A 23,553-nucleotide genomic window follows, 5' to 3' on the forward strand; every position below is an offset into this window, starting at 1 on the left:
ACGTCAAGATAGCGAAGTCATTTGGAACAGTGTTTCTGTACTGATAATCGCATGTTATAGTGACTGAGATTAGAAATCGGTGAACAGATATAAGAATGGAGCTCTAATAATGTTTCATTACACAACAGGTCATGCCATTTCTACATGTAGATATATATTTGAATCAAATACCACGTTTCATTCCGAGTTGACAACTGTAGAAATAAAAACTAACTACGAATAACAGAGCTTCGAAAACACTTGGGACACAGTCTGTAGTAGTACTACAATTTCAGGAACTTAACAAAATTAATTGACTGTGGATATGGAAAGCGCTCATACAATGCAATAAATGTTGAACAGTCCGAAATTGAAGAATTGTTAGTAAGACGACCGTTGTTTCGTGAGAAATGGAACATATGAAGAATATTTTACTATTGAGTAAGGAGAAGGAAGATTGGTTGAAGATGATAGTCTGTTCTCCAACGATGTTTTGAAGGACGGAGGCTGTCTTAATTGAAGATGTGTAGATGGAATACGCGTTTTCTTTCAGAGACTAACGGAAAATACTCCAAGCCCGGGTGGTTCAATGGCGAGTTACATAAAATGAGATTTATGTTATATTTTCTAAAAACTCCGTGGTATTATCAGATACAGACGTATTCAGTTATCGGATGACTCACAACCTACAAATTCAATTTGAAAATGTAATGTTCATCAATCACATATTTCAATAAAGCTTGAAGACCAATGAGCCCTTCAGAATAGTATACATATTTCTCCACAGTGATTGAGGAAGCGTTATCCATTACCAATAGTTGCTATGTATGATGTACGCAGAGTGATTCCGCAAGTTAAATAAATTTTAATCGCCAATTTCACAAGGGAATTGCAGACTTAGATTTTCCGAGATACTTGAACGTCAGCCTGCACTAACTTGGAGAAGTGTCACCTCAGACCATTCTGACTTCTGTTTCCCTTTCTGCAATTAATATTTGTTAATGGAAAAATCCATTCGGAAATACGAATAACTCAAAGTGTTTACCTTCACTGACTATGACAATAAAATGTCACTTTTACTAAAATTCTCTATCAGACACATTACGCCTTCTGTTCTCTCTTAATTTTTTTAACCGCAACTCTGTTTCATAAATCATTTGTATTAAACTGCACATCTTTATCAAAGACATTTATGTCATCGGAAAATAAATCAGAAAAATCTTTTAATCATTTTTCATACCTAGAGAAGTAGTGGACCAAAAGAGTATCCCCTCTTTCTTCTCCTACTTTAAAACACCCTATAAGATTATAACCCTTTTCTGTCTGATGACATTATAGAAAAGCCTTTCGCTTCACTCAGAGGTGTCGGAAAGTCATCTAGTGAAACGAAGGTATACCTATGGTTTATCAAGGTAGCATTATTGGTCCTCTGTTGTCCTTAGTCTACATAAATGACTTAGACCATTTGAGGTTGCTTCAAGATTATACCGTCATTTAATATCTAGTACACTCATCAGAAGATCAAAACGAATTACAAAATAATTTTTACAAGATATTTGTATGGTTGCAAAAGTTGAAATTGACCCTGAACAATGAAAAGTGTGAGGCCTCTGCATGAGTTTTAAAAATGCATTAAATTTCCGTCATACTATAGACCACATGAATTTAAAAGTTGGCGATTGAATTAAATACTTAGGGATTGCAATTACGACCAACTTAAACTGGCACCCTTACGTAGAAAATGCTGAGGGAAGGTGAACTAAATCTGGCATTTTGTTGGTAGAACATTTAAAAGGTGTAACAAATCTGTTAAAGAGACTGCCTAAGCTACGTTTTTCCGTCCTCTTCTGAAGTACTACTGCGCGTTATGATAGCCTTTCCAGACAGGTTTGGCGAAAGACATCGAAAAAGTTCAAAGGCAGGTCACGGTAGACAGGGGAGAGTGTCACGCATATGATATGCGAGTTATGATGGTATTCAGTAAAACAAAGGTGTTTTTCGTTGGAGCTATATCATTTCTCGAAATTTCAGTCACCAACTTTCTCCTTCAAATGCTAAAATATTTTGTTGACTCCCGTCTATCAGAGGTAGTCAAATGAAAACGAGACAGATGGAAGAAAAGGCCTAAATTGTTTAATATTTCAAAAGTAACAGCCATAACTGTTAATCCACGTACCTTACTGCGGGACTAGACGGTCAATGCCTTCATGGGAAAAATTGCGCTTTCCTACGGAACCTTGATTATACACAGGCCCGCACTTCTTCGTCCGAAGCAAATCGGCGGCCACAAATGTTTTTCTTCAGGGTTCCAAAAATATGGAAGTCGCGTGGGGAAAGATAGGAACTGTATGTGTAAAGGATTCCCACCGAAAGTTCAGAAGCGTATTCAATACAACTTTGGCAACATGTTGGCCGGCCCTTGTACATCCTCCATACAGTTCCCATCTTTCCACATGCGTTTCCATATTTTTAGAGCTCCGAAGAAAGACACTCATGTTCGCCTATTTGCTTTGGACGAAGAGGTGCACGCTTGGATACAAACATGGTTCCGTTGACAAATGTAGACATTTCCCAGGAAGGCATATTTCGTCTTGTCTCACAATGGCATAAATGTAGTCATAATTACGACGATTATCCTGAAATAATTAACAGTTTACTTACTTTTTTCCCATCTGTCTCGTTTTTATTTGACTGCATCTTATACATAGGGAGAAATGACAGTCGTGATAAAATAAGAGAAATCAGAGCTCGCACGGATAGATTTGGATATTCATTCTTCTCACGTGCTGTTCTAGAGTGGAACGGTCGATAAATAGTCTGCAAGTGGTTCTGTGCGCCCTGTGGGAAACACTCAAGTGAGAAATGTAGAGTTACAATGCAGAAGGACGAAAGCAATCTTTTACTTCCACATCTCACTGGTGGTTGCAATAAGGCAGGGATCAATTGTAGTTGGTGAGTAGGCAGGTTGAACAACACGTTCGAAACAGACGAAAGTGAAAGCGTCTTGCTGTCTGATAGTTGTGGAGTCGGCCGGCCGGAGGCGCCACTGTGGCTATTCCATTGATTTGCGTGGGTGGCGAGTGGCACGCGGCAGTGCGACCGCGTGCAGTCGTCGCTTGGTCGCCCGCAGGTCAGCACCGGTACCAGCAACCGGCAGCCAGCTATCAGCAGTCAGCAGCAGTAGCAGCCAGCAATCGCACGGGTAAGTACTCTCTGCCAGACAGCTTTACATTAGCGCTCAGCAGCTTTAAAGAACGCCATGGTTTTGCCCATTAGAAGTTGATGTCAGCAGCAAAATCCTCAGATAGTGAGTGGCAAACTGTTAAAAAGAACAGACTCTGGTATGCAGTTTGACTTCAGAAGATGGTTCAAATGGCTCTGAGCACTATGGGACTTAACATCTTAGGTCATCAGTCCCCTAGAACTTAGAACTACTTAAAGCTAACTAACCTAAGGACATCACACACATCCATGCCCGAGGCAGGATTCGAACCTGCGACCGTAGCGGTCGCGCGGTTCCAGACTGATGCGCCTAGAACCGCTCGGCCACTCGGCCGGCGACTTCAGAAGACTACGACCCATCCACAAATAGAAGACAACGGTAATTTTATTCGTTGTTATTGCCAATGTATCATACAGGAGTGGTGCATTGTAACTGTAGTCGATACTATTGTGTTTTGCACGTGTCTGGTTGTCTTTCTCGCATTTCTATTGTCATCTTTTTGAACTGTTATCTGTGTGTACATTCCACTACATAGTCAACACTAGGCTCATGAACTATTAACGTACTGACAAAATGTTCGCAAGTTTTCGTTTTCTATATCATTTTTATGATGGTGTAACAGCAGGACATTGTGAATAGCACAAGAGCATATAAAGTAGAGTTACAGACGAAAACCTGTATGGTTCTCTGAAGGGTTTTTGAAAAGCCTATGTCGTGAGTACTAGCGCACGTGGCTTAGAAGATACTTTTAAAATTAGAAGTTAAGTTTCTCTACATATCACGGGAGAATAAAAAGCAACAACATCGAAACAACAGAGTCACATGTCAGTTAGGAAGAAAAATATTTTTATCTTCTTCGAGGTAACTGTCGTCAAGTAATCGCATAAATCATTGTCTACACTTTAAAAATTAATTCAAGAAACTTCTGATATAAATGAGACGGAGATTTGAAGAGAATAGTTTCCGGGAAATACTTGTACATCAGGGTCTATTTCACGTCCTTGGTCTTCTTCGGTTACGCATGTTCCAAGTCTAAGGTTGAAGCTAATTCCTAGAAATTCTCGGTTACTTTCTCTGGCAGAAGAGAAATAAAAATATTCTATGTCCGGTACATTGTAATTACGAACTGAAATGGAGAACATGTTTTCCAACCTAGAAGATGGTCATACATTTTTTATTTAAATTCAGATCACGTGAGAAGAATGAGTAGCATAATTTTCAAGGGAATTCTGGTGACTCTACGCTAGTTTCAGTGTTAAGTCATCTTTAACAACAGCCGTATTTGTTATCTTCTTAACATTTCTATGATGCAAGTATCCGTTTATACAATTCAGTTTCGCCAGGGGCAAAAACCTTAATAGCTTACTTGATATCGATATACCGGGTGCCTCTCCTACGGGTCGCCGGGCGAATTCTCTCTAGTGTTTCGAAAAATATTAAAAATTTCATTTTTGCAACGTCACCTGGTGTCAGCCGAGACAAATCCTACTTATCACGATTTTCATACGAGCCCAGTGTCGACGTAATTCGTCTGTTTGTTTCCCCATTTCAAGAAAATGATTTTTGATAGAAAAGTTTACACGCCCATTAGATAGAGCGCTACTAGATTAGTGTAGTGCGATATTAGTTTTACACACACACATTAACAGTGACAGTAAAACACGAAGAACAACCAGTACTCCAGCAGCGACCAAGCAGCGCGCTTCTGCATGGCGGTAGCAGTCAACGCGGGCCAAAGCGGTGCTGTCCATGCTGGTGTACTCATTATTCCTCGTGTTTTACTGTTCCTGTTAATACATATTGGTAAAAAGAATATCACATTAGACTAATTTGGGACTGATCTGCAGAAAGGGCACGTAAAATTTAACTTTAAAAATTATTTTGTTTGCAACTGGAAAGAAACTGACGCTTTCCATCGACGCTGGGCGTCGCAGGAAACATGTGATGAACAGTTTTTGTTTGGGGTTAGTCCGCCTACACGTTGTAAAAACAATATTTCAAGTATCTGCCGAAACAATAGAGAAAATGTACCTGACGGCTCGTAGGAGAGACACGCTGTATACATTTGTCACACATCCCGGAATGCAGACACATAGAGCCGTCTTCACGGGGTTCGTCAGCCCAATGCCAATTTGGTCAAAAGTTAGCAAAAGAAAGTGGATTCCTAGAGTTCGTCCATTGCTCGAGACGCAAGTGGAAGTTTGCTACTTTGAAAATTGTAACATTTATTTAGTCCAAACATAACCATTTTTGGCTACTGATAACATTATGACATCTAAAACTAGATGAAGCTATTTCATCTAACAAACAGTAATCTTTAGTTACCAGCTGTTGTATATGTTAATCGTTGGGACACATTTTTATTTAGAATGGCAGCCGACGACTTGAAACTGCACTGGGGATGAGAGCTGGTTGCGGCAGTTACATTTCGGTTCTGAATGATACGAATTAATAATTAAACAAGGCCTTCATGTTAGAATACAGGTGTCTGTATACTCGAGAATCACGCCCAGATTATACCTTGCTAGTAGGCCATGTTGCTCGAAATTACCTAAAAATTATATTTAGACCGACAATCAACCCATGTTCTCCAAGGTCAAAAGAAGGACCCGTCTTCGTTCACCTTTTTCAGTAACAGGGCAGTCCCAAAATGTCAGCACAAAGTGTGTGCAAGTATCCTATCATAAACATTTCCGCAGGAAATCCCTGGTTCGCTGTGGGCAGTTTGGGAGCGAGCCAACGGGGCTGCAGGAAATCGATCCCGAGACGGGGAGATGTAATCAGCTGGCTCTTTTTGTTCACAGTCTGCGCAGGGCTCTGCAAAAAGTATATGTTACGGTGTTGAATTGATTTCCCTGACGGTGCAACACTGCCTTCAAATAAAAATTAACCTGCCCTTATGCAAACGCCCTTAATCAACTTTTAAAGGCAACGCCAGTGACATACTACACGGGAAGAGAACGCCAATCCGCACAGTAATGTTGCTGAGAAGTAGATGTCCAGTACACATCGTAACATTCAAAACAGGCGATGTCTATACAGAGCAGAAGAAAGTATGTGGGAGAACACACCTACGATTTTCCTTTAATGCTGCACTGACTTCATCGCCAGAAAAATGTTCATTTCTTCTAACAGAAAAAAAATTTTCCCTGATAAATGTCAAGTTCTTCAGGTTTAACAGCTCCAGTGATTATTGAGGCAGATCCTTCGGGAAATGAATAAGCAGACGCTTGCGAGAAAACATTGCTGTGAAGAGAACTACTATTCCCAGTTCCTCCAAGAACAACGCGCATGTAATTTGAGAAGTAATCGGATTTCACATATAGTTACCTTTGAAAATGGTTCAAATGGCTCTGAGCACTATGGGACTTAACATCCATGGTCATCAGTCCCCTAGAACTTAGAACTACTTAAACTTAACTAACCTAAGGACATCACACAACACCCAGCCATCACGAGGCAGAGAAAATCCCTGACCCCGCCGGGAATCGAACCCGGGAACCCGGGCGTGGGAAGCGAGAACGCTACCGCACGACCACGAGATGCGGGGAGTTACCTTTGAATAGTGCATTACTCGAATGATCACCTGCAGAAGCAAGTAAGATAAAGAGGAAATTCTACGCATATATTGTTCTACGCTTTTGTTCTTTAGTTGTGTACAAGTCTGACAGTAATTTGTAGGAAAGAAAGAATACCTTACGTTATTGCCAGTTTATAGCAAAGTATTCTTTGCGATTAGGCATACAATAACACAGACTAGTTTATCGAGTATTCTGTTAGTTTCTCATGTTGGAAGAGCCCTCTACAGTTCAGTCCGTCTGTTACGGCATACGTCTTGAAACTCATAGAAATTATTTGACAACTTTTAATGATCGTTGCGGTACTTAAACGGTTCTACCACATAGTGTTAAACATTTGAGTCTGATGACGTCAAACGACTTGATCTTTCTGCTTCTAACTCGCAGCACTGATCTATATTTTTATTGAGTTAGCACGTGGACGGCAGCTACAACATTCAGATTCGTCTCTCACGTATTTTTGATCGTTTGTAGGACACAAATTATTTTTACATCCGTAAGTCATTTTATATTCCACATTCCGATAATGGTATATGTTTCTCCATTGGACCAGAATAGTAATTTTACTACGTATAACAATAGCAGTACTGTGAATGGACTGATTCAAGAAGCAGCTCTCGGCGCTGTGTGCCGACATTAGCGGACTACGCGGAAGTCTACAAATATGGACATGCGAAATATGGCTCTGGGGGAAGCTTGAAAACAACAAAATAACCTGAGGACCAAGAAGTCCGTTCATACCGTCACGGACAGTAGGTTACCGTTCTGATGAATTAAACAAGAAAACAAACTGTTATCGATTGAAATAAAGGGCAAGAAAAGCTACTATGCTCACCACTGGATCTCTTACAGACGATATCGCATGCGGATCTATTGTAAATCGTATGAAGCCAAGCTTCTGCAATATTTCTCCTACATTATTCTAGGTTCTACGTTAACGAAGATTTCCACTTTTTATGCGAATGGTGCTTGAGGTTTCGGCAGCCCTGTATCCAAAACGTTTTCCTCAGGAAAGAGTGCGCATTTCTACTTGTGTTAATTACATACAACTAAATCATGCATATTTTGTGAATTGACTGCTGTTTGGCCCTGTTTTCGCTTTACTAGCAGATGTCAACCAGCCTGTTCGCATTCGCTCCTTCACAGTTGGTAGAAGGTTCATAAAGTGCGCTTTTATCGGTGCCTGTAGATATATACCATAGACTGCTTACTGCTTCATCCATACATCGGTGCTACAGTATTACTTCATCGCACAACATTTGCTTCTGTCACTGTAATTGCCGTTTTTTATCTTTGTAAATATCTTGAGCGCAAAATGCAGTAACATTTTTGACTTTATCTTGCTTAATATCTTGGATGCAATATACATAAACAGTCATCTTATCATAGCCAGAACTCGTATGTAACTCAGTTGAACATTAGAGAAGCGAGCGTTCTAGGAGAAATATATAGCGAGGAAAATGTGAAAATCAAATATCCCTAGAAGCTTATATGACTTCAGCGTTGGGAGAACTACCAATAGAAGGTTTTACTGACTAAGGATCTGTTACAAAGAGTTGGCACTGAGACCAAGACGGCAAATAGGAACAACAAATTTCCCCGTTACAAAGTATTATATTGTTGGGGAAGTCACACTTCTTCATGGTGGAGACGTAATAAAAGCAATAAGGAACGCCTACCATTGAAAAGTGTGAGGTTTCTTGCAAAAAAAAAAAGTCTTCGAAACGTTTATTTTTCGTTATTTTGAAAGTGAGAAAAATAACAGGAAAATCTTATGAGTCAGCAATATCTCTAGAAAGAAACACTGGCTTAAAATCAATTTCGTTCATATGAGGACACATATGTTTTTCGTGTCTAGTTCCAAATATTTATGTGAAGAAACAAATTCTATCAGAATTTGACTACCAATCCAACCTTTCATCGTAGTTGATGCTTGTCATCCAGTTCCTTTTGTCAGCCTGCGATTTTTCGTAATACAAGGAAAACGTCTGGATCAAAGTGGACTGTCAGGTTTCTGTGCTCCACATATCCAAAATGGAAAGTAAGTATGATGTCACATTGGGATTGTACTTTATTTGTGCGCCCAATTTCACGCAACCAGTAGGGTGTTGATGCTGTTAAGCGTTCGCTCAGGTTTTCTAACGTTACGATTACCAAGAGAGCTGAACACTAAGAATTATAGCAGTCTGCCTAGAGCAAGCACCTACATGCACGTGTGACGGGAAGTATTCAGAGGTCACCCAAACAAAGTGAATTGCATAAAACATTCCGATTATGGTGCATATTGCAGAACTTATAGAGTATGATTTTTAAGGCGTCCACATTATTGGGCTAAGTTTGTGTAACAATGTTTCAACCATTATAAACATACTATTTCATACAGATGAAAGATCTACAGCCCAAAGGTAGCATATACTGAAGTGGTGCTCTTCAGGTGTCAATAACCTGTGCTAATCGGTAATGTTTGTGCTCCAATTTCTCGTATCTCAGGGGCTTATCGAGGACATTCTGAGGGGTCCAAGGAAGTTAATTCGCTACAGAAAGGTACATGTGCGGTATACTCTTTTTCCAATCGACTGATTACTTGTGGTTATCGTGGCGCCAGACTACATCACATTGACGCCTGCCAGTAGTGCAGGTCTCTGTGAAAAATTGGCTTCTGTAAATTCTTAGCGCTTACCGCTAGTGAGTGTGCAAATGCGAAAGTTTTAGCGGGTAGAAAAAACTACTACCGGATATCCCGCAGTAGACGGCCTGCAGAGCAGAATTTGATGCGCAAATTCAGGCAGATGTTGTAATCCAAAACAATTTAGTTTTCAAATCGGGTAAAATTACAATCATGACCTATACACAACTCAGATAGTTCATAGTAATATCGGCCCACATAGTGCCGTCTTCATTACACAACATGTCAATTAAATTTTCATACAAAGCGCAGAGACAAGCATAAATTATAATCTCATTGAACGGTAGGCCTAAATGCCTAATAGTGTTGGGTTTGAGATTAATCCTTTGTAGCACAGTGGGACACTGCGCTCGTTACTGCTGTTCTTATGAAAACAAAATTAATAAAAGTTTGGAAATGGTCAACTACTCTCACAACCCATTTGCACAGTTATATGGTATACGAATTTTAAAGATTGCTTCTAATACCAAGTCACTACTCTGCAATTTGGGGATCTTATCTGATTAGATTGACATATTAAATATGTACTTCTCTACGACTGCAGTAAAAGGTGTCATTCTGCTGGATACTAGGGCACATGGGAATTCAGTGTAATGAAGCAGCAGATACAGCAGCTAAGAATGCCTGCTCGGAAAATACAGAAAAATGGTTCAAATGGCTCTGAGCACTATGGAACTTAACTTCTGAGGTCATCAGTCCCCTAGAACTTAGAATTACTTAAACCTAACTAACCTAAGGACATCACACTCATCCCTGCCCGAGGCAGGATTCGAACCTGCGACCGCAGCGGTCGCGCGGTTCCAGACTATAGCGCCTAGAACCGCTCAGCCACCACGGCTGGCTCGGAAAATACAATTTCCGATCGTACTGCCCTTGTACATAAAGTTGCATCGCTACTGAAGCACAGGATCACGCGTCTGTGGGAGGAGGAGTGGTTAGGGCTGAGGAACAACAAGCTACTGTCGATGGAACAAACTACACGGCCATGGAGTTCCTCCTTCCGGCCACTGCGGCGGGAGGAAGCACTCGAAACGGGTCTCCCGACAGGGCACTGTCCTCTAACGCGTGGATTCCAGTAGTGTGCAGTACTTGTGATGTACAGTTATATGTATATCACATCTTAATAGAATGCATTTTATACCAAGCTTTGAGAGATGCATCCAGATTACCAGCTGACCGACATTCTTTGTTTTAGGAGACGATGAATCGAATGTGATATGCGTTTTTTTCAGATTCTATGTGTTGTCCAACCTTGTCAGTAGTTTCTTAGGTAGAAGATTTTAATGTATTTCCAGGGTGATTGCTTCATCTTCCGTTTCTCCAGTGATCAACCAGGCACAGTTCTCTGCTACATTATTTTAGCTATATTGTAGCTACAGCTCGTGTATTTTGTAACTGAGAATTACATTTTATATTTTACCTTTTTAGGTATATTTCTCACGAAAGATCACATCCGTATCCAATTAACTGAATGAGGGAGCTAATTACCTCGCTGTTAAACACTCTAGACATATCACCACCACCACCACCACCACCACCACCACCACAACCATCACCATCACCACACCACCACCATTGCAGTGAAATAGACCAGTAGTTAGTTATTGACTAGAATTCTTAGGAAATGCCATTTCATAAAGGCTTAATAAGAAAGCAATATTTACAAAAAAATCAAATGGCTCCAAGCACTATGGGACTTAACATCTGAAGTCGTCAGTCCCCTAGACTTAGAAAATATTTAAACCTAACTAACCTAAGACATCACACACATCCATGCCCGAGGCAGGGTTAGAACCAGAGACCGTAGCAGGCGCGCTGTTCCGGACTGAAGCGCCTAGAACCGCCCAGCCACATCGGCCGGCGCAATAGTTACAGACTGGCTAAAGTTTACCTCACAACGTTTATGGATTTTCGCTCTTCACATTGTATTCACAACCTCCTAATAGAATCTTTTCACCTACAATCAGATGGAGAGGCAGAAATATTAGTAAGGATTTTCAGATCTGAGATGAAAAAACCATTGCAGTCCGCGGCTTCTTACGAAATGCTTGCTTCATATTTGAACAGCTATACGTCCAGTACCATCGCCGGTAAAGGTGTGACTTTCCGTGGACACCAAGCACGCAACAAGGGCATCATCTATCACAAATAGGTTTAGGCAGTTTGAGCACGAGGTTTCAGCGTACTCTTGAGAAGGGTCCCCACTACGGCCAAGACGCTGGACCGCTGCGTGCATCTCGTGACATTTCCAAATGTACAGAGGTGCTGGCATCGGACTCAGCTTCATCTACGATTACTACTACTACTGACTGTAGTTTGCATGCGTAGGTTAATTTGGAAAATGAATCTACCACTGTTACCATTTTTCGCTGTGAAACAGAATGTGGGCATACTTTATGTGGAGCTGCTTGCTGCTCTGAAGACTGCTGGCACACCCTTACCAGGCGTTGCAGACTGATGAGCCTGACAGAATGCCCACCGCTATAATGAATGCCGCTTGGTAAAGTTGCGTAACACATACGACTGTGACAGAGGACAGATTGTTAGGGCGCAGCAACTGGGAACGAGTAACTAGAAAACGGCGAAGCTGGTCAACTGTTCGCGTGCTACTGTCGTGAGGAAGTGGCTGAAGGAACCACGAGCAGGCGACAAGTTGTTGGACGTCCACACCTAATCACACAACGTGGATGTCGGAGGCTTGCCCACTCTGTAAAGCAGGATAGGCGGCGATATATAACACATACATTGTTGACCATGTGGCCCCGTATATTCGCATGTTGGCCCAATGATATCGTCAATTATGATTGCAGTGGGCAGCAAAACGTGTTTCAGTGGAAACGTGTCGCCTGGTCGGATGAATCACAGACCCTGTTACACTAGGTCAACGATTGTGTCTGGAAACGTCGTCACCAACGCGAACGGTTGCTCGAAAAATGCTGCGCCACAGAAAGAGGCCGGTGGGGGCAGTGTTATGGTATGAGTGACATTCACCTCGGCTTCAATGGTACCTATGTTAGTAATCGAAGACACCATGACAGCTATGGACTAGTGAAGATTATTGCAGGCCGCCTGCATTCTTTCATGCTTTATGGCAGCTTCCATCGGGATAACAGTCCATGTCAGAAGGCCATAATGGTGCAACAGTGGTTTGAGGAGCATGATCGTGTTCTCGCGCTGATGTCTTGGCCACAAAATTCGCCTGATCTGAGCCTAATAGAACACATCTGGGACGCTATGGAGCGCCAGCTCCACTTGCACAGCACCAGCCTGTAATTTGCGGGAATTACATGACCTTAGCGTAGACATCTGGTGCAGCCTACCTCCGAATACCTACCAAGGACACGCAGAATTACTCCTATATTCCGTTGCAAGAGTGTACCAAGACGCCATTAAGCAGGTGGTCATTTTATGACTCATCTGTGAATGTCCCTGTCTATAGTAGGCTAATAAGCATGGCGTCATGCTACTATTTTCTTTCTGGAGATACACAAGTGTTCAATATTCAGTAGTGCAAGTACTTTCTTACGAAGCGTGGACGAAGTCACCAGACGGTGTGTATCATTCTCCTTCTCTACAGAAAAGTTGAAGGACGAAGTCATTACAGACGGTGTACAAGCTTCGGTTGGGGGAAAAGAGGGGGTGGGAGGGAATTAGGAGGTTTCCTTACAAAGACAGTATCCAGCATTTTCCTTAAGCGATTTACGAAAACCACGAAACACCTAAATCTGGATGTCCACCCTCCCGAATGCGAATCCAGAGTGCTAACCACTGCGCCACTTCGCTCGGTCAGTCGTTAGAAGAAGATCCCCTTGTGTAACTGACAACCGCTACTTAAGCGAAAAATAAGCTTTGCACGTGGAACCCATACGAGTAGTTACGTGGCGTCGCTAACCGTTTTGCACCCAACGTAGGACGTTTCGTAACGTCGGAAGCTTTTGAGAAATCTGTAGCAACTATCCGTGCTGTTATTGGCAGTTCTTGAAGTGCATGACAGGCTGCTTCATATAACGACCAACACAAAACCTCCTGCCCGTGAAGCTCGGGATTAGGGCCTTTTATAAGGCGAGATATTGCAGTAGCGTGAAAATGACGGCTCGTTAACGTTTACTGGATCGTATATGTATAGTAACTAAGAAACGAACCACACCTCTGTGGTTGTTACGTCATTCTATCTGGTAAGGAAGAAATAAAACTAAAAAGGGCTTCACGATTTCTGGTCTGTTACCAGAAGAAACCTCATCCCGTACAAGTACCGCACACATAATTGCTAATACCTCCTTTCTGCTCGAACTTTGGTGTAGTTGGTGGGGGCATATTTATACGCAGAATTTTCTTTCGTGCCACTTGCATTAGTACTTTTTAAGATATCTACCCATCTTCTGTCAACATTATCTAAGCTATTGGTTTAACATAGTAAATTTTGCTATTGTTATATAAATTCTCGCAGTCTAAATGTATGACTTCCTATCTTATCAGTGTCTTCTTTTTAGTCTTTCATCTGTTTTTCTCTGTATGTTCCGCATCTATGATAAATTACATTTACAAAATGGTTTACGACCGTCATATTTTATGTAGTTTTTATCATCATTTGATAAAATGTGGTAGGTTTCGTTTTTAGTTCCATTAGACTTCATTAGGATTGTAAGAAATCCACAAAAGAAAGAAGGCCCAGGCAAGGAGATTCCGTATCACCAAAACCATCTTCATCTTTTGTAGAGGAAGTTTTGGGATCCTTACACCGAGAACACGAAGAAGAGGTACGTGTAAATGGAACATATCTGAACCAGTTTCTTTTAACCAATAAACCTGGTCGGATTGTCCTTAATACAGAGAAGCTCCAGCAACGAATGGTAGAACATAATACGCGTAAGATTGAAAGTAGGCTTGAACAACAATTACAGTAACACTGCAATTAAGTATAACGAAAAATTTCAATAGCAAGTAACACAAACTACCAATTAAGTCATAGACGATTGTTTTAAAACTGGGGCAGCCACGGCTAAAATAGTTATAAATGACTAATTGACATCATACAGTACAATAGTTGTTTAAAAACAGGTATTAAAACTATTAAAATACAAAACTGAATGAAAAGTCCAATAGTCAGCTATAACTGTATTTATTTAAGTCTATCGACTTAAGTCATAGAACCAGTGGCTGAGAGTTTATATTTAGGGCAAAAGATCTAAACAGAGAAAGAAATTTTGTCTGGAGTGCTCCGTAGTTATAAAAATGCGCGATGGACCTTTTTGTAACGCTAAAGGATGCGCTGTGACTATCACAAAAAATTAATTGTCCTTACAAGAAAATTGTAATAGAAGGCCATTTTGTCAAAGACGCTCTGCACATTGAGAAATATTTCGTTGCCTTGTTGCCTCTACAGTTCTGATGTAGGATGGCCTCTCCTAAAGTCGCATTTTGTTGGCAGCCACGCATCGCTAGGTTTTGTTACTAGAGCAGTATGCACTCTATTGATTCTTCAAATCGTTCCATTTCTCCGCCAGTTCCGTGACAGTGTGGAACTTAGAAACACGCAATTTGCTACCGCTGATTCGCATGTGATAAAAATTAACAGGTGTTTCGTACCAGGATTTCCGACCACCAGCGAGACCTGTGCTGGTAGTCAACACATTCGAGACGGCGTCCAAGTGTCACACGTGCAATGGCATAGCGAGTGCCCGAGTGAGACACGAGTGCCGTCTCAAAAGGAGTAACAATATGACAAAACGAGTCATTTTCACAAATAGGATTACCATCGTCGTTACTGTCGGAATCACTTGAAAACACCGCTACTTTACGCTTTTTTACAAATCTGATCATTTCACTGTCGCTGGAATAGTCCTGAGAATGAAAAAATCATTCATTGATGCTATCATCTACATCTTCATTTTCCCTAGGAACATCTGAATAATCAAGCTCAAAAATCTCCGAAACTATTTTAGATTCGTTCATTTACTTCCGTTTTCTGAATAGCGCTATCTGCAAAAACACGACGAACTTCAGGACCAGAATAGTAACTCTCTGAAATATCAAAATACAGTCAACATGCTTAATAAGCAAAAGGTACAAGGGACTCAAGTTTTATTCATTGACTACTGTTGTAAACACCTAAATAGACAAAGTAGTTAAAATATATCACAACAGATGGGATCTACAGACACTGTACACAGAATAACGAGATCTATCCTTAACGAATTGCGCGCGGAACACGACTAAACTCGCAATCTGTCCGTAATATGATAACGTCTAAAACGTTTATAACTGAGAAATGAAATACGTGCTCTTACGACATAGCAACGTTATAAAGTTAAACCATTAACACAAACGAATTTCCAGCTTTGCAATATCCTAAGAAAATTCGTCCTACTATGGAAAATAAGCGTAAGGTCTAGTTTTCGACATCATTGTTTGAAGTAATTTCCCTCCAAAAGCCCTTTGTCCAGGTTTTGGAAGAAAATGTAGTTTATAGAAGGCAGCTCTGCTGAATATGTGTGAGAACAACACTCAGTTCTGAGGTAACGTTCAGAGGCGCACACGAGGATGTGTTATTTGGAGGAAAACTTTCTTCTCTACAGGACGTGGATGTTTAGCCTCAAAACTTTCCCTTAGGTTTTTCAGTCTAGTTCTCCCCGTTGACGACCCAGCCACTGTAAAGGTGACTTATGACCACTCTCCTACCCAGAAATCCAAACAAAGTTAGCCATGACAAGGGATAAATCCACTTGTTTGCTGTCTCGGAGCGTCGAAGGAACTTAGTGGAACTGCATTTTACAAAGCTAGTACACTCTTGAGAACGTGTTAAGTTAGTATATCCTTGAGAGTGTGTTTTATCGAAGGTTAATTGATGCAGCATTCATTGTTAAGTGAAATATTCTCTCTAGCTCCGAATTTCATGTACAGCGTGGTCGAGCAACCTATTAAGATCTTAACAACGTCGCTTACCTTCACCAGAGTACAGTATTGCGATTTTTTGCCTCAATTTCACGGACCGTGCAGGCTTGCGGACGTACTGAGCGCTCATCATTTTCAGTGGATACAAGTCCATACTCGAATTCCACAGCCCACATCTTAACCACCGAAACGAAAGAGGAGGAATGGTTCGACGTCATTGTTTTTGTGTGGGGTGGGGTAGTTAATGCTAGGTAGTAACAGAGATTTTTTCTTGAGCAAAAGTGTAAGGATGTTGGTTCGACTGTGAGACAGAACTTAGTGCAGCAAGATGTCTTTCCTGTTGTATGGTCAGTCTGCCAAGATGACGAAAATGATTATATTAAAGTCGGTGCTGATAAGGATCGTGTGAATGTGATGATGCAGTTGAAGTGCAGTTGGTGGTGGTAGTAGAATTTTGAGGCACACTATTGGTGCAGCAACTGCAATGGAAAAGGCATTTGTCTTGGCCGTTGTCAAATTTAAGGGGAAGGCCTAGTAGGAGCGAGATAAATGAGGAAAATGGGAAACTCAGGAAACAAGAAGAACAGTGAACATGTGGGCAAACGTCACAGGCGGCGATGGCAGCGACGACATAAGTTAACGGTAGCAACAACACGCAAGATGGCATAGGAAGTGACGGCGACTTTGAGACAGAGAACGTCAGCGAAGACACGGTGACGGTCGGTGACGGTGAAGACAATGTCCGTCTAGGGGTGGCCCTGGCTGATCATTACATACTGAATGAATTAAGCAGGAGCTACAGTGCTCTTACGATATTGTCGAATCGTTGAAATTCACCTTATAATCACAGCTAGTAATTCAGCTTTAGAAATATTTCAGAGATGTCTTAACAATTGGTTGTTTAAACGAATGTCACATACTGGCGGCTAACGTTCGTTTCTGAAACTTGATCGCACCCCAAACTGATCACTCTGCGTCAGGCCAGGAGCTTGTATAACGTCCCTTGTATGTTTACTGTTTAAACCTAATAAAGTCCGATGTCTTCCATTCTGTAAGAGGCGCTCAAATAGTTTCCGTCTGAGGGCGTTCGTGCAGCATATATGCAACTTAGCGCGACTCTGATGCAGGTATATAAACACCGACATGTAGGCAAGGAATTAGTGTGGCATTCGTGTCTTTCCTGTGCGCGTGCGCTGAACGCGGAAAAGTGAACTACGGCGAAGTTATTACCAAATGCCTGCAAACAAAACCAACGTGCTGTTATTTTTTTCTTAGTTGCCGGAGGAGAAAAACCGGTAGAAATCCATCTGATAATGAAGAATGTGTATGGGACAACATGTCTATCGAAAACCACCGTTGTGGAATTGTGTGCCAAGTTCGGTGCAAGAGCGCTGCTGCTTCATGACAACGCAAGTCCCACATCGCAAATTTCGTAACGCCAACTACAGTGGGGGACACTCGAGCACCCGTCCTATAGTCCTGGTTTGCCCCCACGCGCTTATCACACCTTCGATGCCTTAAAAGAGGCCTTCAAGGGTCGACGATTCATGTCGGATAAGGATGTACCGCAGACAGTTACGGATTTCCTCACGCAGCAGGACACGGTGATTTATTGAACGGGTATTTTCAACCTCGTGCGTCGGTGGGATGCCTGCCTCAATGGTCGCTGCGATTTTGCCTGATTGGCATGCCGATCCTGGACTGTTCGGCCTTCGAACGGAAACATTTTATCACCCCTTATACGTTTAAGTCGACGCCTTTATTGTTTACCTCAGGGCCGAGGGTTTCACTTTTGGAACGTCTCTCGTGCTTACGCACAAAGAGATGCCTCCAACTCGTGGTCGCAATGGACACCTTCAACAACAGAAAACATGGGACATCACATAGAGTCCGCAGCTCGTGGTCGTGCGGTAGCATTCTCGCTTCCCACGCCCGGGTTCGATTTCCGGCGGGGTCAGGGATTTTCTCTGCCTCGTGATGACTTCGTGTTGTGTGATGTCCTTAGGTTAGTTAGGTTTAAGTAGTTCTAAGTTCTAGGGGACTGATGACCATAGATGTTAAGTCCGATAGTGCTCAGAGCCATTTGAACCATTTTTTGAACATCACATAGATCTCCAAAGTCTGATCGACCACCCGACAGCTTTACTGAGTGTTGCTCCTTCTTCCTGGTTCACCACGTAATTGGCTTTGCCTTCACATCTTCTGCTACTGTCTTCGTTTTCCTCACATCTGATTGCCATTTTCTTTTTCCTTGTCCAGCTTCTCATCACATAGCAGATAGTTTCCGCCAGGGGTTTGCTGAACACAGCCTACTTTGGCGCATTGCCACCACTGACTGCTTGGCCAACTTTTTCAGCATGTATGATTTTACTTTGAAGTACGCAAAAAGGAATTCCTGCCGTACCAACAGATGAGGCATCCATCCTGACATACCAGCGCTACATCTCGAGTATGAAAACTGCATTATCGTCAGTCAGGACGTCGACGGAATACTGCAGCGATGCATTCCTACGACGCTATACTTGCAATCAACGAAAGTCATAATACAGCCATAAATTGAAACCTCCTGCTACAGTATTTTGACAGCATTTTCAACACCTGCAACGTCTAATAGAAAGTTAGCAATAACTGGAAAGCACGACACTGTCAATTTTTAGAGTTATTTTTCGTTTCTTATATGTCACTATCGCGTAAATAATGGAGTATTACCAGTGTGGCGGAAAATAAATTAAGTTAAATTATGACCTCTATTAAAGTATGTCGTTCTAAGCTCCGTACGTTCAAAATTCTGTGCGACCAAGACGAATACGGTAAGAAATCATGATGACATTGCGACGGGGCGGTTTCTTCCCTTAGTGAACCTTCTGTACCTACTTCAGATCACAGTTCAAACTAAAAGTCCGAGTTTGGGGTTTAGGTGGAGAAATTTCAGTCCACCTATCTCGATAGTATTCATGAAGTCCACCCACTCTGTGTCGACAGGTATTGGTTTAGTTGATGAAAAGCAGCGTTGAAGAAACAACGGCTCAATACCTACCAAACAAAAGCCGCATAACTCGAGCTTGTAGGCAGCATCTGTAGGTTCGTAAGAAAAGATCGGACATTCAGTATTCTAATGACTTGAATAAAAGGTTTAAAATTCAATTAATTAGGCTTCGTTGTCCTTGAGACAAGTTTTTAAATGGCTATCAAGTCAGCATTTACTGACGAAAACTATTATCATTGCAAGTTTACTACTATTTTAATACAAAGTATCACACGAAAAGTAACAAGCATTTTATAATATTTACCAAAGAAAATCGCCAAACAGCCGCATGATTTGAGAAAAATGGTTCAAATGGCTCTGAGCACTATGGGACTTAACTACTGAGGTCATCAGTCCCCTAGAACTTAGAACTACTTAAACCTAACTAACCTAAGGACATCACACACATCCATGCCCGAGGTAGGATTCGAACCTGCGACCGTAGCGGTCACGCGGTTCCAAACTGACGCGCTTAGAACCGCACGGCCACACCGGCCGGCTGATTTGAGAAGCTATTTTATTTAGACATGTGACAACATAGTGTTGCAATTTTTCAACAATACAAGGCTCGTTCACCCGTGGCACTTGTCTCTATGAATTGTCTGCGTGATGTTGAAGAACTCCCATATCCAGCAAGATCTCCAGATCTGTCTCCCAAAGGACATGTGTGGGATGAGCTCTAATATCAACTTCGTCCCAGGGTATCATGGACAGTTAAAACTGTTGTTGCACAGCTTACCTTAGCAGAGGATACAACGGCCTTACGACACCCTTCCCAACCGAATCAGTGCAAGCATCCAAGCCAGAGGGGCTGCAACGCCATTCTGATAAGTGGGCTCGGACTGCTAAGCTCTTTGTAAATTTGACTCAGTTTTGTAATCACTCCAATAGCATCACATGCTCTCTCCACCTGTGAAATATCATTTCGTTTTCTTGAGCCCTATGGGCACTTCACTTTTTTTATAAGGCAGTGTAAATATGCCACTGACAGTACTTAGAAATGTTTTAGTATGCAACACTTTCCGCAATCTTATGGACAATACATACAAATACCAACTTTGTAAGAACTTCACAGCTATTGTGGTGCAGCTTCATGGCAAGAAAATTATGGAAAGAAATTAGTCTATGGGATTTTCCTTTAAAAGGCAACTGCATAAACGTGTAGTCACGTATGAAAGAGATTGGATTTATGCACATCATATTGTGAATAGATGTGGCCACAGCGATAGTGTGCGAAGAATATGGTGAAACAAAAGTGACACTGAACAGGTTTCGATATATAGACATGCAGCGTGTGACATCGCTTCACCTAGTTCTGGAGTGAACGCTGCTACTGTAGTGGAGTCGGCGTGAATTGATCCCTGACGGGTTAGTTGCTGTGGGCTGGGCACTGCACCTTCGCGGGACTGCCTCAACCAATAACGTAACGCTTCGCAGTTGAAACTTGGCATCAGCTCTGCGAGCTATTAGGGATCTTAATACATTGATCCGACTATACTTTTCCCCACACCTTCTCCCTTTTTCTCAAGTGTAAGCACGAAGCCGCTGTCTCCAGTTCGCTTTGCCAGGTAATAATGTGAGTGTCGTAAATTTTTTGTTTCCGAAGGTTTTTCCAGCACAAAAGAGAGAGTGTATGAAGGATTATATTTAGAATTCAAGTAAAGTTAATGTTTCTAAGGAGTGCAGTTTGTTTTTAATCGTCATCAAACTTTTAAATTGTTTTAGTTACTGAAATGTTTCCTCATAACAAGGGTGTAAACATTGGCATGCCTAATGGTGTAAATGGTTTCAGTAAACGTAACAAAATGAAAAGAGCTAGTCTGTTTTGAATGAAAGTGATATTTTGATTAAAAGTGTCTATATTTTCCTCATAACTAACGTACCATTATGTTCCTGAAACACTCTTGTGTAGTCACGAACTGACGATATTTTGAGACATAGTCGAAAACCTTAATCACCGTGGAATTTATTTTCTTTCCTAATTTCCATGGAGATTTTAATCGAACTGTTGACCTTTCTTTTATGGTTCAAATGGCTCTGAGCACTATGGGACTTAACTTCTAAGGTCATCAGTCCCCTAGAACTTTGAACTACTTAAACCTAACTAACCTAAGGACATCACACACATCCATGCCCAAGGCAGGATTCGAACCTGCGACCGTAGCAGTCGCGCGGTTCCGGACTGAGCGCCTAGAACCGCGAGACCACCGCGGCCGGCTTTCTTTTATCAGTTATAGAAATTAATCTGAGCAGATAAGTCCGTTGCGGTTGCGGTGGTTCCATGGTTATCTTCTGCGGCCAAGTTATGTGATGAGTACTTACACAGGAGCCACACATTATGGTTGAAAATGTGACTGCCTATAACATTCTTAATTTGGTGTTATGAGGAACAGTTCATAAATAATGTTCATTCATTTTTCTTTCTTACACAGTGTTATTCCGATGTCTCTTTTCAGTCCTTCGAAATAGTCTCCCTGCTTCTCAACGAGTGAACCAGAACGTCTCGGAAGCTCTATTATTCCATCTAGGACACCACTTCTGTCCATCTGTCGAATGTTTTTGGAAATGGTGGTAGAAAACGCTTCCAGAGAAAGATAACGACGTCCACGCATAGGTTTTTTTTCAAATTCGAGAACAAGCCGAAGCCTGGCGGACTACTGTCCGATCTGTAGGCGGCATGTGGAAACACTTCCCATCCGTATTTGCGGATTTTTTGGGCTGCAAGATTGCCGATATGCGGGCGAGCATTGTCGTGGAGAATGAATAATGAGTGGCTCAGCCTCGAGCAACTGCGATCGGGTTTTGTGCATTTTTCTGCGCAGGTTTTGCATGGCGTTGCGTTAATACACTGCACTAACACTTGTTACACACAGGACTCTGCCATGATGATTCCTTGGTGATCATAAGCAAAAACCATCATTTCCTTGAGTTTTGATTGAGCGCGTCGAAATTTTTTTGGGCATCGAGAATCGGAAGCTCTCCATTCCTTGGACTGTGATTTCAACTCCGGTTCAAAGTTTCTCATCCATATTTAACCAATAGCGACAATTCGACATAAGAATCCTTGACCTTCACAGTCGAATCGTTGTTTGAACAAGGTTGCAATGTCCAGGCGTTTCTGCTTCTCTTCGCAATTAAACAGTATGGGACCCATCCCACAGAAATTTTTCTCTTCTTCAAATCATTTGTCAGAATACGAAAAATTCATGTTGTGAGAATTCTCGTGGCTTCAGAGAGGTCCGCACAAGTCGCACTGCGATCGTTTTTGACCTTCCAGGTCTTGGATTATCGTCTATGCTCACACGACCACCACGAAATTGATTAACCTAAAGTGAAACTGTATCGATGGTTCACTGTTAAATCACAACAAGCTTCACGTAACGCACTGCGGATCTCTGTCGGGTTTTTACCGTGTAAAGTTTCGATATTGCTGTACGACCTCTGTTCTTCAACAGTCACAGTACCCGAGACCACTGCAGCGTCCGTTTCTAGCTCTCACCAACTTTATGTTAGAGTACACAGAGAAAAAACAAAAACACGGGCTTCTTCCTCAAGTTCCCAACTATATCTGACGTAATATTCATTGTTTTTGCATAAAATAATCCACAGTAATACCAACTTGAGCATTTTTTATGAAATGTCCCTCGTAATAAATGTTATACATTTTAATGTCCACATGGCTGTCATCTCTTAAATGTATTGCTGTTGTCTCTGGGTCGTCTCTGTAGACAGTCTATGACATTTATTTCACCGGTGTAGAGTTGCATTTGATCACGTTTCAGTATATATGGAACACGCGGTAATCTTCTGTGAAGTAAAGAATTCTGTTTCCACTTCCAGTTGCGGTTTCCTAAGATCCTTTCCTTGTAGAACTAATCGTTCTGAGAATACTTGTGTAATTCTTAGTAATGTGTAGCACGATTAGAGATGGTTTCTTTATTTCTAATGTCTATTTTCAAAATGGTTGTCACGATTCTTCTTGTGCAAGTGACGTAGTTACGTTTGTGATTGGTTTGGTCTCAGTGTCACTCTGGTTTTCAGTGCCGATCAGGCTATTTGGAAGTGGCTTGCCTTTTAGCTGTATTTTTCTCTTCAGAGATTTAAGTATTGATTAGCATGTAATTTTTTGCCCTTTCCCTTATCTACCATTCCACCCAGTGTGTGTGTGTGT

General features: G+C 41.7%; 1 protein-coding gene across 1 annotated transcript in view; it reads left to right on the forward strand.

Moving 5' to 3' along the window:
- The first annotated feature begins 3,090 nt into the window (after window positions 1-3,090).
- LOC124555630 (calcium-dependent secretion activator-like) overlaps window positions 3,091-23,553 on the forward strand; it is a 1,496,314-nt gene continuing 1,475,851 nt past the window's right edge. Inside the window, exon 1 of the mRNA XM_047129606.1 lies at window positions 3,091-3,181. The gene's annotated coding sequence lies outside the window, so the exon portion shown is untranslated. The remainder of the gene's footprint in view (window positions 3,182-23,553) is intronic.

The sequence above is a fragment of the Schistocerca americana genome, chromosome X, assembly GCF_021461395.2.
Source record: "Schistocerca americana isolate TAMUIC-IGC-003095 chromosome X, iqSchAmer2.1, whole genome shotgun sequence".
NCBI classification, from domain to species: Eukaryota; Metazoa; Arthropoda; class Insecta; order Orthoptera; family Acrididae; genus Schistocerca; species Schistocerca americana.